Below are 14,159 nucleotides of genomic sequence, written 5' to 3'. Positions count from 1 at the left end.
TCATGCATATAGGTATGCATAAAAGATATTCTTTTTATACTAAAAGTGTGATTTTCCTCATAAATGGATTTTATGCTTAACTTAGATGCATAAGAGAAATTCTTTTATTCTAAAAGTGTAATTCCCTACCAAATTGAAATTATGCATAAGAAGATGCATAAAAGATTGATTTTAATTTCGAAAGTGTTAGTCTTCTTAAATGGAATTTATGTATAAATAAATGTGTAGAGAAATCTTATATCAAATATAAGAATTCTCTTTTTTAAAAAAAGATATGAAATGTGATAAGATGTGATAAGAGGTGTATGAGATGTGATAAGAATTGATAAGATGCGTATGGAAAGTGATAGGATGTGATAAGAGGTGTATGAGATGTGATAAGAATTGATAAGATGCGTATGAAAAGTGATAGGATGTGATAAGAGGTGTATGAGATGTAAAAAGATGTGATAAGATGTGTATGAGATGTGATAAGATTTGATAAGATGCGTATGGAAAGTGATAGGATGTGATAAGAGGTGTATGAGATGTAAAAAGATGTGATAAGATGTGTATGAGATGTGATAGAATGTGTTAAGATGAGTTAGGATGTGTTAAGATGTATATGGGATGTGTTAGGACGAGAATGGATGTAATATGGTTGTATGAATGTGATGTGGATGTATACATGTAGATGTATATGTATGAATGTGAATGTTGATGTAGATGTGGATGTATGGATGTAGATACGGATGTGTATGTATGTATGTGGATGTGTATGTATGAATGAGGATGTAAAAATGGACGTATGTATATAGATGTGGATGTATGGATGTATGTATGTAGATGTGGATGTATGGATGTGATTGTGAATGAAGAGGTGGATGTGAACGTATGGATGTAGATACAGATGTGGATGTATGTATGTAGATGTGGATGTATGGATGTGATTGTGAATGAAGAGGTGGATGTGAATGTATGGATGTAGATACGGATGTGGATGTATGTATGTGAATGTGGATGTATGAATGAGGATGTAAAAATGGATGTATGCATGTGAATGTGGATGTATGAATATGAATGTGGATGTGTGGATGTGGAAATGGAGGTATGGATGTATGAATGTAGATGTGGATGTATGCATGTAGATGCGTATGTATGAATGTGAAATTGGATGTATGATGTGGACGTACGAACATGGATATGTATGTAGAATAATGAATATGAAGATGTATGTGAGATAATGTAGTCTATATGAGTGAATGGATGAGAACGAGTGAATGGAATGTGGAATAAGTAATGTGGTCCGAGAGTGGATAATATGGAAAGACAAGAGTTCGTTATAGAAACTGTATTTGTGACTGTTTGTAAATGACTGTTTTATGTCAAGAATGCTGAAGAAGTATTTTGACCGTCTTGAGGATTAAGGTCATGAAGACTGAACTGATAAAGTTGCAACTGCTGACGGAGAGTCAATGGAGGACGTCTCGCGTAGCAAGGTCGATCGAGGTCTTGACCAGCCTCGGCTCGATTTAAATGGTGAGCTTCCGGTACGGTGGATGAGGGACCAAGGAAGCGGCCTATGAGTGAAGCGCTAGGTCACCTGCGAAGGATCCTAGAGGGTGCTGACCATACGGTGCTCGGGCTCTGGGTCGCCGAAGATACCCACACGTGCGTCGTGGAAGATATTGGAATAAGGAGTAAGAGTTGTTTTCTGAAACCGGGCATGGATCTGGTTGATTGACCTTGCTGGTCCTCAACAGATGAGTCCATGGCTCTTTTATATGGATCTGTGGGTTGATCTTGCTGATCTTCCACGGAGACTCCATTCTATTATATAAATATATTGCCGGTTACTATGAGCTAGGAACCATGGAAAAGGCCCCTGAGAGAACAGGTGGTGAGCGTTTTGGTTGCCAATGATGCCATAAGTATACCGATGAAAGAATGACTGGAAATAAGGATTCAACCAGAGACTTTGAGGATTGTCATCAGTGACATAATGGTTTTATTAAAGGATTGTTTTAAAGCTAGTTGATGCTAAGAAAAAGGCAATTTCATATTGGGTGTGTAAGTGGTATGACTAGTTTTATGTTTGCATGAACTTCCGGCTAGGGGGCCTTGGAACTCTTTTCCTTGGTACCCGGGACAAAACCTAACCAAATTCCAAATTGGATCCCATCACTACAGTGGTTGGGCGGTTGGCTAACCCATGGGATCGGATGGGGTTAGGCTGGACTGATGGATCCGTAAATCGAGATTTAATTTCTATTATTACGATAGATGAAGTAAATCCCGGATAGAAATTGTTCTATGGATAGGAATCAACGGCTGTGCCTCTTGATGGGGAAAAAAGCGTTGATCCCAATGATCCAAGTGCAAGTTCTTCCTTGATTTGACCAAGTACCGTTAAAGGTGCAGTCAGATCAGTTTGATCAGTAATGATCTTGACTACGTTAGAGTAAAGAGTTATCCTGGTGGAATCGCCCGTGCTTTCCGGGTAAAGGAAGTTTTTCCGATTTCGGTTTTGGACAAACCGACGGATTAGTCTCTTGTCCGGATATCCGTGGGCGAGGCCCCGAGTGTGGGACCCCTGTCCCGCGCGAGAAGTGCTACTTCCGCTGCTAGTACCCCGAATCCGTTGCTCGGTGGGAACAGGGATCCCACAGTTGGTATCAGAGCAGGTTTTGAAAGCTAATAAAGATAATTAAATTCTTATCTGAAATTGGTAATAAGAATTCAGAAACAGCATTTTCATAATGTATTTTCATTCCGTAAGCTTCTTTAATGAAGAAATTTTAATCAAAGAAATTGTTTTTATAGATGGAAGTTTTCCATTTATCTGGTATTTCCGACCTCACCCAGTCTCAAGATATGATTGCATTTGCCTTCGAGCATCTCATCTCTTCCGCTTCAACACGAACAAGCCGAGCAAGACTCGCACGCCATTTCGAGGAATTATATTTTCCTAACCCAGTGGAGAGACAACAGCATAAGTGGGTTGCAGGGCTATATATCCACGCCTCTTATAACCGGCGTGCAATGCTGAGGCAGAACCTCTCATTGGCCATGATTTTGATAAAGCTGAAAATGACGCGTGGTGTCATTCTATATCTTTCAACGTCTCAAAATTTCAGACGTGCTTGCCGAGTTTATAGACTCCTTAGTCGATTTATCCCTAAGGAGAAAATAATAGCTCCCTTCGCAGTTAGAGAACTTATGTAACAGGGCATGACTATGGCCCAGTACGGTCCTCTTATATGTCTTTCGAGGAGATTTTGAACTCAGAGCCGAGTTGCTCTATGTATATATTACAACTTTTATATAAATAAAGAAACGTTTTTCGGTTAAAAAATTCCTGTTGAATAAATGATTGTTTATGGCGAACGATCTACTGCTGATAAAGAAAAAAAAAATCTGTTATCGGACATATGCCATAGATCTCCATTAAGATCTTGTCTTGTATAAGAAATTGTTTTTCGAACTCTTAAGTCTTAGGATCTCGTGAATAATATCAAAATAAAAATTTAATAATATATAAATTTTGGCAAAATCATGAGACGAGGAAACCGTGGTCGTCAGCCAGACCCTGTCTCTAAAGATGACGAGCTTGACCTTAATGTTCGCAAGGCTCTTCATAGGTCTCAGCCAGGACCCTTCAAAGGAGAAGGGGAGAACTTGGGTGAGGCTGTGGAGAAATGGGTGGAAGCCTTGGAAGAGTATTTTGATGTCACAGGATACAATCATCAGAGCAATTGGCTAATAAAGATCAACTGAGAAGCCAAATATGTCAAAAATTTATCAAGAAACACAAAAAGGTTGTAATTGTGTGATATAATTCATACAATTTGATATTCAAACTGAAAAATTTGTAATTTAGTAATTGGGTTTTCAGATGCCGCAATTGTATGGAACCCTGACTTGCTTGAGACCTAGACATGATGGTATCTATCTTATAGTTCCAAGTATCATGACTACCCGTATATACCGAGAGTATAAATGCAGCTCTTTACTGACAGTATATACGAGTAAATCTAAGACTTAAAATTATAAGCGTTAATGCTATCCAGATGATGATTTCGAATGTGGTTGATATGATTTTTAATTCTGTTTGAGAATTGATGAATTGAATTGGATTCTGATTGAAAAATGACGATTTTCGAAATTTAGTTGAAATGTAATAAGCTGAGCGAAACCACAATGAGGATGAATGGGACGAGTTCCAGTGATGATATTCATAACTGGAATGATGATAATGATTTCAGCAAATCACTATGAGATTAGTGGATTGTGCTGTCAGATTGCTACTGTTAACACTTGAGACGGTAGATTAAGTTAAGGGATGACAAATTGAGAACTTGCTTAACTAAAATTCCTGTGGAGGAATGTTCAGAAGGAAAATTTTCAGTCTAATGGACCATTATCGTGTTAAAGATATGAATGATATGATCTGAATGAATTGTTATTTAATGATGAGTTCTATATAAGGGATAATTATCCCCGTATTCTGTTGGGTTGACCAGAATATAAGAAACCCCAGAATAAATTGGATCTTAAGAAAAAGAGTTGTCCTCTACCTTGCGAGATGAGGACATCTTGCACTTTTCAAGTGGGGTAGAATGTAAGATTCTCCCCCAGCCTTCGAGGTATACAGGAGTAAGAATCTCCCTTTCTAATCTTATAATTATTCTCTCTCTAAAATAAAAGAAAGATTCTGTTTAAAAAAGGAAGAACCTTTTCCCTGAATACTTCTCAAGAGTCCCACCTGTTTTAAGATTCAGAACAATGAGTTCAAAAGTGAGAATCGATGTTTTGGATATCAAGGTTTTGGTCTTCATTCGAGTACGGCCCAAAAGAAGTTCTTTATCTCTTGGGAAGTATAAGAAGTTATCTCCCAGATATTGTGGACCAAAGAAAGTAGGTGATTTAGCTTACGAACTTCTTTTATCTCCTCATCTCAAAGTTCTAAATGCCTTCTATAGAAAAATATGCCAAACCCAAATCATGGAAAGACGGTAAAACTTCAGTGGCAAGTTACCGTTGGCTTCTAAGTTACGCTAGCTCCTTCCTTTATATAAGTCGTAACTTTTACTTGTCATTCACAGTAATCTTACTCCCATCGATCTCCTTTCTTTCTTAATCTCCTTCATGGCTTGGCAACAAGAATTAGTTTTATCCATAATGATTCCTCACCTTCAAGACGCAAGTGAGTCTGTGAAGAAGGATTTTATAGAACAGTATGAGCGCTCACTTTTTCCTCACCTAGGAACTTCTGTAGCGCAGACCAAATGGCGGACCTATCAAGACAGAACTAGGGTAACACCCTGGGGTCAGCAGCACTTTCGTAACAATGTCCGCTTGGCCATGGTTATCGAAGCCTTGGGTTTGGGTCCTCGATACTACTGCGTCATGAGATCAAGACATCTTGGGTTTTCTGAGCGGGTCTTCTTACTGGCGTGTTTTCTTCCTCATGAGAAGATATGCCTTTACCCCGTTTTTGGCTTGCCTCTCAGAGGTCCTTTTGTTAGAACACCTCATACCACTGAGATAGGCGCAGCAATAACCCACAGAATCATTCCCATAGATGAGTTACCTTATACTTGTGCAGCTTGTGAGGACTGCTTTTGTGACCATATGATGGACGGGCTTATGGAAGTGTAAAGAGTTCCTCTATCTTTACTGTATAAGTTCCGAGAATGAATAAAGTTTAAATCTTGTTCGTATTTTGAATCTTGCTCTCTTTAAGACTTATCTTGGTGGTTAATCTTGATTAAAATTTTTCTCTAAGTCTCATATTCGTGAATCTTGTGAAATTATCACAAGTTGCGAGATGAGGACATCTCGCGTTTTTTAAGTGGGGTAGAATGTAAGATTCCTCCCCCAACCCCTTTTTGATGTCTAGTATCTTCTCCTGTAATCAACCCTCTTCAGAAATATAAAGACCCTATTGCTAACTATTTTAACCTAGAGAGAGGAAAATTATTCTAGAGAGAGAATATTCGGATTTTGAATATTTTTGGATAGAAAAATATCTCTTATAATTCAGATGGGTTCCCCTGAAACAGAAATTCAAAAAGAATTTTCCAATGTGCAATTGGAATTAATTGGAAATAGGTATAAAGAACCTTAGTCTAAGGGTCTAGATTTTCAGAAATCTTTAGACTATGGTCCAATTAAGGTTCCTATGGGCCAATAGCATCAATCCATGTGTAGGGAAGAGATAAATCCAAATTTGTAAAAAGAAGATACCCAAAAATGAGTAAATGCTCACATAAGGTGAAGAGTTGAAAATGTACAAGGTTTATTAGTAAAAAACTATGAGCAATATTAAAATGATTCCATTATGACACATATGTAAGGAAGGGGAATTCTTTAAAGGAGGTGCATATTTCACATAAGATGAAGAGTTGAAAATGTACAAGGTTTATTAGTAAAAAAAACTATGAGCAATATTAAAATGATTCCATTATGACACATATGTAAGGAAGGGGAATTCTTTAAAGGAGGTGCATATTTCACATAAGATGAAGAGTTGAAAATGTACAAGGTTTATTAGTAAAAAAACTATGAGCAATATTAAAATGATTCCATTATGACACATATGTAAGGAAGGGGAGTTCTTTAAAGGAGGTGCATATTTCACATGCTTGAATGAGTTTTAAACTCATAAAAATTGAGATATTTTATCTCTCCTCTCTCCTCATTCAAGTCTAGTTCCAAAAAGTTAGCTTAACTGACCTAAAAATGGTCAAATATTGACCAAACTGATTTAGAAAATTCTAGAATCAGTTTGTTTGGTTAGGAGCTCAATTTTTCCTATAAATAGAAGCCTCCCCCTTGTTGAAAAATAGATAGTGTTTATGCATCGTTACTCTACTCCACCTAAGCCAAGAACTGTGAATTCATTTAATAATTCACTAGTTTTTGGAGCTTCCCTCCTTCTTCAATCCCCATTAGTGACTCCATCAACATACTTAACCAATTGATTGGTTGGGGGCCTCTACCGTGAACAAAGAATCAAGCAAGTTGTAAGGTAATTAGTGAATATTGATCTTTCTATAATTTCTCAATGTTTCTCTCTTCTCAACCCCTCTCAAGCTTGAGAAGTTTAATTGGTATGGTTTTTTAAATGCTATTGAAGTTTGAATAGTAGTGAAGAGTTACATAATTTAATAAATGCTATTGAAGTTAATTTTCATTTATGTTTAAATTCTAATGATTTTTATGTAAATTCTCTCTCTCACTCAAGAAATGGTCATACTCATGACCCGTTCTCAATCCAAATCAAGCTTTTCATAAAGCTTTTCCTTAACCCAAGATTAAGCTATGCTTGAGGTCAAATTAATGGCTTTTTTCTATGCTTTTAGTTTATGTATATTGATGATTCAATCCATTATGGATTAATAATCCAATTAGAGATCATTTTAATTATTTTCTTAATGATAAGCATTATCCCTTAGAAAAATTGAGATTTATCAGTCATAGCAGCGGAGCTATGGTAAAATTTTTATAAAAATTATGCATAAAATAAATTCATTCAAAGCATAAAAAGAGGACTTCCTACCATATTCTAGGAATTATCATCCTAGATTAATTGAAAGAATTTCATTACAATCATGGAGAAATTGAATTTTAATATCATGCATAAAGGATAAGTTTTTATATCAAAAGTGTTATTTTTACCATTTTTATTTCATGCATAGAAGTATGCATAATGGATAAATTTTTATATCAAAAGTGTTATTTTTACCATTTTTATTTCATGCACAGAAGTATGCATAATGGATAAATTTTTATATCAAAAGTGTTATTTTTACCATTTTTATTTCATGCATAGAAGTATGCATAGTGGATAAATTTTTATATCAAAAGTGTTATTTTTATCATTTTTAATTTTCATGCATAGAAGTATGCATAAAGGAAAATTTTTATATCAAAAGTGTTACTTTTATCATTGTTAATTTTCATGCATAGAAGTATGCATAAAGGAAAAAATTTTATATCAAAAAGTGTTACTTTTATCATTTTTAATTTTCATGCATAGAAGTATGCATAAAGGAAAAATTTTTATATCAAAAGTGTTACTTTTATCATTTTTAATTTTCATGCATAGAAGTATGCATAAAGGAAAAATTTTTATATCAAAAGTGTTACTTTTATCATTTTTAATTTTCATGCATAGAAGTATGCATAAAAGAAAATTTTTATATCAAAAGTGTTACTTTTATCATTTTTAATTTTCATGCATAGAAGTATGCATAAAAGAAAATTTTTTATATCAAAAGTGTTACTTTTATCATTTTTAATTTTCATGCATAAAAGTATGCATAAAAGAAAATTTTTTTATATCAAGTGTTACTTTTATCATTTTTAATTTTCATGCATAAAAGTATGCATAAAAGAAAATTTTTATATCAAAAGTGTTACTTTTATCATTTTTAATTTTCATGCATAGAAGTATGCATAAAGGAAAATTTTTTATATCAAAAGTGTTACTTTTATCATTTTTAATTTTCATGCATAGAAGTATGCATAAAGGAAAAAATTTTATATCAAAAGTGTTACTCTTATCATATTGGATTTCATGCATATAGGTATGCATAAAAGATATTCTTTTTATACTAAAAGTGTGATTTTCCTCATAAATGGATTTTATGCTTAACTTAGATGCATAAGAGAAATTCTTTTATTCTAAAAGTGTAATTCCCTACCAAATTGAAATTATGCATAAGAAGATGCATAAAAGATTGATTTTAATTTCGAAAGTGTTAGTCTTCTTAAATGGAATTTATGTATAAATAAATGTGTAGAGAAATCTTATATCAAATATAAGAATTCTCTTTTTAAAAAAAAGATATGAAATGTGATAAGATGTGATAAGAGGTGTATGAGATGTGATAAGAATTGATAAGATGCGTATGGAAAGTGATAGGATGTGATAAGAGGTGTATGAGATGTGATAAGAATTGATAAGATGCGTATGGAAAGTGATAGGATGTGATAAGAGGTGTATGAGATGTAAAAAGATGTGATAAGATGTGTATGAGATGTGATAAGATTTGATAAGATGCGTATGGAAAGTGATAGGATGTGATAAGAGGTGTATGAGATGTAAAAAGATGTGATAAGATGTGTATGAGATGTGATAGAATGTGTTAAGATGAGTTAGGATGTGTTAAGATGTATATGGGATGTGTTAGGACGAGAATGGATGTAATATGGTTGTATGAATGTGATGTGGATGTATACATGTAGATGTATATGTATGAATGTGAATGTTGATGTAGATGTGGATGTATGGATGTAGATACGGATGTGTATGTATGTATGTGGATGTGTATGTATGAATGAGGATGTAAAAATGGACGTATGTATATAGATGTGGATGTATGGATGTATGTATGTAGATGTGGATGTATGGATGTGATTGTGAATGAAGAGGTGGATGTGAACGTATGGATGTAGATACAGATGTGGATGTATGTATGTAGATGTGGATGTATGGATGTGATTGTGAATGAAGAGGTGGATGTGAATGTATGGATGTAGATACGGATGTGGATGTATGTATGTGAATGTGGATGTATGAATGAGGATGTAAAAATGGATGTATGCATGTGAATGTGGATGTATGAATATGAATGTGGATGTGTGGATGTGGAAATGGAGGTATGGATGTATGAATGTAGATGTGGATGTATGCATGTAGATGCGTATGTATGAATGTGAAATTGGATGTATGATGTGGACGTACGAACATGGATATGTATGTAGAATAATGAATATGAAGATGTATGTGAGATAATGTAGTCTATATGAGTGAATGGATGAGAACGAGTGAATGGAATGTGGAATAAGTAATGTGGTCCGAGAGTGGATAATATGGAAAGACAAGAGTTCGTTATAGAAACTGTATTTGTGACTGTTTGTAAATGACTGTTTTATGTCAAGAATGCTGAAGAAGTATTTTGACCGTCTTGAGGATTAAGGTCATGAAGACTGAACTGATAAAGTTGCAACTGCTGACGGAGAGTCAATGGAGGACGTCTCGCGTAGCAAGGTCGATCGAGGTCTTGACCAGCCTCGGCTCGATTTAAATGGTGAGCTTCCGGTACGGTGGATGAGGGACCAAGGAAGCGGCCTATGAGTGAAGCGCTAGGTCACCTGCGAAGGATCCTAGAGGGTGCTGACCATACGGTGCTCGGGCTCTGGGTCGCCGAAGATACCCACACGTGCGTCGTGGAAGATATTGGAATAAGGAGTAAGAGTTGTTTTCTGAAACCGGGCATGGATCTGGTTGATTGACCTTGCTGGTCCTCAACAGATGAGTCCATGGCTCTTTTATATGGATCTGTGGGTTGATCTTGCTGATCTTCCACGGAGACTCCATTCTATTATATAAATATATTGCCGGTTACTATGAGCTAGGAACCATGGAAAAGGCCCCTGAGAGAACAGGTGGTGAGCGTTTTGGTTGCCAATGATGCCATAAGTATACCGATGAAAGAATGACTGGAAATAAGGATTCAACCAGAGACTTTGAGGATTGTCATCAGTGACATAATGGTTTTATTAAAGGATTGTTTTAAAGCTAGTTGATGCTAAGAAAAAGGCAATTTCATATTGGGTGTGTAAGTGGTATGACTAGTTTTATGTTTGCATGAACTTCCGGCTAGGGGGCCTTGGAACTCTTTTCCTTGGTACCCGGGACAAAACCTAACCAAATTCCAAATTGGATCCCATCACTACAGTGGTTGGGCGGTTGGCTAACCCATGGGATCGGATGGGGTTAGGCTGGACTGATGGATCCGTAAATCGAGATTTAATTTCTATTATTACGATAGATGAAGTAAATCCCGGATAGAAATTGTTCTATGGATAGGAATCAACGGCTGTGCCTCTTGATGGGGAAAAAAGCGTTGATCCCAATGATCCAAGTGCAAGTTCTTCCTTGATTTGACCAAGTACCGTTAAAGGTGCAGTCAGATCAGTTTGATCAGTAATGATCTTGACTACGTTAGAGTAAAGAGTTATCCTGGTGGAATCGCCCGTGCTTTCCGGGAAAAGGAAGTTTTTCCGGTTTCGGTTTTGGACAAACCGACGGATTAGTCTCTTGTCCGGATATCCGTGGGCGAGGCCCCGAGTGTGGGACCCCTGTCCCGCGCGAGAAGTGCTACTTCCGCTGCTAGTACCCCGAATCCGTTGCTCGGTGGGAACAGGGATCCCACAGTTGGTATTACCCCGAATCCGTTGCTCGGTGGGAACAGGGATCCCACAGTTGATACCAACTGTGGGATCCCTGTTCCCACCGAGCAACGGATTCGGGGTACTAGCAGCGGAAGTAGAACTTCTCGCACAGGACAGGGGTCCCACACTCGGGGCCTCGCCCACGGATATCCGGACAAGAGACTAATCCATCGGTTTGTCCAAAACCGAAACCGGAAAAACTTCCTTTACCCGGAAAGCACGGGCGATTCCACCAGGATAACTCTTGTCCGGATATCCGTGGGCGAGGCCCCGAGTGTGGGACCCCTGTCCCGCGCGAGAAGTGCTACTTCCGCTGCTAGTACCCCGAATCCGTTGCTCGGTGGGAACAGGGATCCCACAGTTGGTATCAACTGTGGGATCCCTGATCCCACAGTTGATACCAACTGTGGGATCCCTGTTCCCACCGAGCAACGGATTCGGGGTACTAGCAGCGGAAGTAGCACTTCTCGCGCGGGACAGGGGTCCCACACTCGGGGCCTCGCCCACGGATATCCGGACAAGAGACTAATCCGTCGGTTTGTCTAAAACCGAAACCGGAAAAACTTCCTTTACCCGGAAAGCACGGGCGATTCCACCAGGATAACTCTTTACTCTAACGTAGTCAAGATCATTACTGATCAAACTGATCTGACTGCACCTTTAATGGTACTTGGTCAAATCAAGGAAGAACTTGCACTTGGATCATTGGGATCAACGCTTTTTTCCCCATCAAGAGGTACAGCCGTTGATTCCTATCCATAGAACAATTTCTATCCGGGATTTACTTCATCTATCGTAATAATAGAAATTAAATCTCGATTTACGAATCCATCAGTCCAGCCTAACCCCATCCGATCCCATGGGTTAGCCAACCGCCCAACCACTGTAGTGATGGGATCCAATTTGGAATTTGGTTAGGTTTTGTCCCGGGTACCAAGGAAAAGAGTTCCAAGGCCCCCTAGCCGGAAGTTCATACAAACATAAAACTAGTCATACCACTTACACACCCAATATGAAATTGCCTTTTTCTTAGCATCAACTAGCTTTAAAACAATCCTTTAATAAAACCATTATGTCACTGATGACAATCCTCAAAGTCTCTGGTTGAATCCTTATTTCCAGTCATTCTTTCATCGGTATACTTATGGCATCATTGGCAACCAAAACGCTCACCACCTGTTCTCTCAGGGACCTTTTCCATGGTTCCTAGCTCATAGTAACCGGCAATATATTCATATAATAGAATGGAGTCTCCGTGGAAGATCAGCAAGATCAACCCACAGATCCATATAAAAGAGCCATGGACTCATCTGTTGAGGACCAGCAAGGTCAATCAACCAGATCCATGCCCGGTTTCAGAAAACAACTCTTACTCCTTATTCCAATATCTTCCACGACGCACGTGTGGGTATCTTCGGCGACCCAGAGCCCGAGCACCGTATGGTCAGCACCCTCTAGGATCCTTCGCAGGTGACCTAGCGCTTCACTCATAGGCCGCTTCCTTGGTCCCTCATCCACCGTACCGGAAGCTCACCATTTAAATCGAGCCGAGGCTGGTCAAGACCTCGATCGACCTTGCTACGCGAGACGTCCTCCATTGACTCTCCGTCAGCAGTTGCAACTTTATCAGTTCAGTCTTCATGACCTTAATCCTCAAGACGGTCAAAATGCTTCTCCAGCATTCTTGACATAAAACAGTCGTTTACAAATAGTCACAAATACAGTTTCTATAACGAACTCTTGTCTTTCCATATTATCCACTCTCGGACCACATTACTTATTCCACATTCCATTCACTCGTTCTCATCCATTCACTCATATAGACTACATTATCTCACATACATCTTCATATTCATTATTCTACATACATATCCATGTTCGTACGTCCACATCATACATCCAATTTCACATTCATACATACGCATCTACATGCATACATCCACATCTACATTCATACATCCATACCTCCATTTCCACATCCACACATCCACATTCATATTCATACATCCACATTCACATGCATACATCCATTTTCACATCCTCATTCATACATCCACATTCACATACATACATCCACATCCGTATCTACATCCATACATTCACATCCACCTCTTCATTCACAATCACATCCATACATCCACATCTACATACATACATCCACATCTGTATCTACATCCATACATTCACATCCACCTCTTCATTCACAATCACATCCATACATCCACATCTACATACATACATCCATACATCCACATCTATATACATACGTCCATTTTTACATCCTCATTCATACATACACATCCACATACATACATACACATCCGTATCTACATCCATACATCCACATCTACATCAACATTCACATTCATACATATACATCTACATGTATACATCCACATCACATTCATACAACCATATTACATCCATTCTCGTCCTAACACATCCCATATACATCTTAACACATCCTAACTCATCTTAACACATTCTATCACATCTCATACACATCTTATCACATCTTTTTACATCTCATACACCTCTTATCACATCCTGTCACTTTCCATACGCATCTTATCAAATCTTATCACATCTCATACACATCTTATCACATCTTTTTACATCTCATACACCTCTTATCACATCCTATCACTTTCCATACGCATCTTATCAATTCTTATCACATCTCATACACCTCTTATCACATCCTATCACTTTCCATACGCATCTTATCAATTCTTATCACATCTCATACACCTCTTATCACATCCTATCACTTTCCATACGCATCTTATCAATTCTTATCACATCTCATACACCTCTTATCACATCTTATCACATTTCATATCTTTTTTTTTTAAAGAGAATTCTTATATTTGATATAAGATTTCTCTACACATTTATTTATACATAAATTCCATTTAAGAAGACTAACACTT

The sequence above is a fragment of the Cibotium barometz genome, chromosome 47 (assembly GCF_041138505.1).
Source record: "Cibotium barometz isolate CiBa-2024 chromosome 47, ASM4113850v1, whole genome shotgun sequence".
NCBI lineage: Eukaryota > Viridiplantae > Streptophyta > Polypodiopsida > Cyatheales > Cibotiaceae > Cibotium > Cibotium barometz.
The sequence above is the reverse complement of the archived record's forward strand: the minus strand, read 5'-3'. Positions refer to the sequence as shown.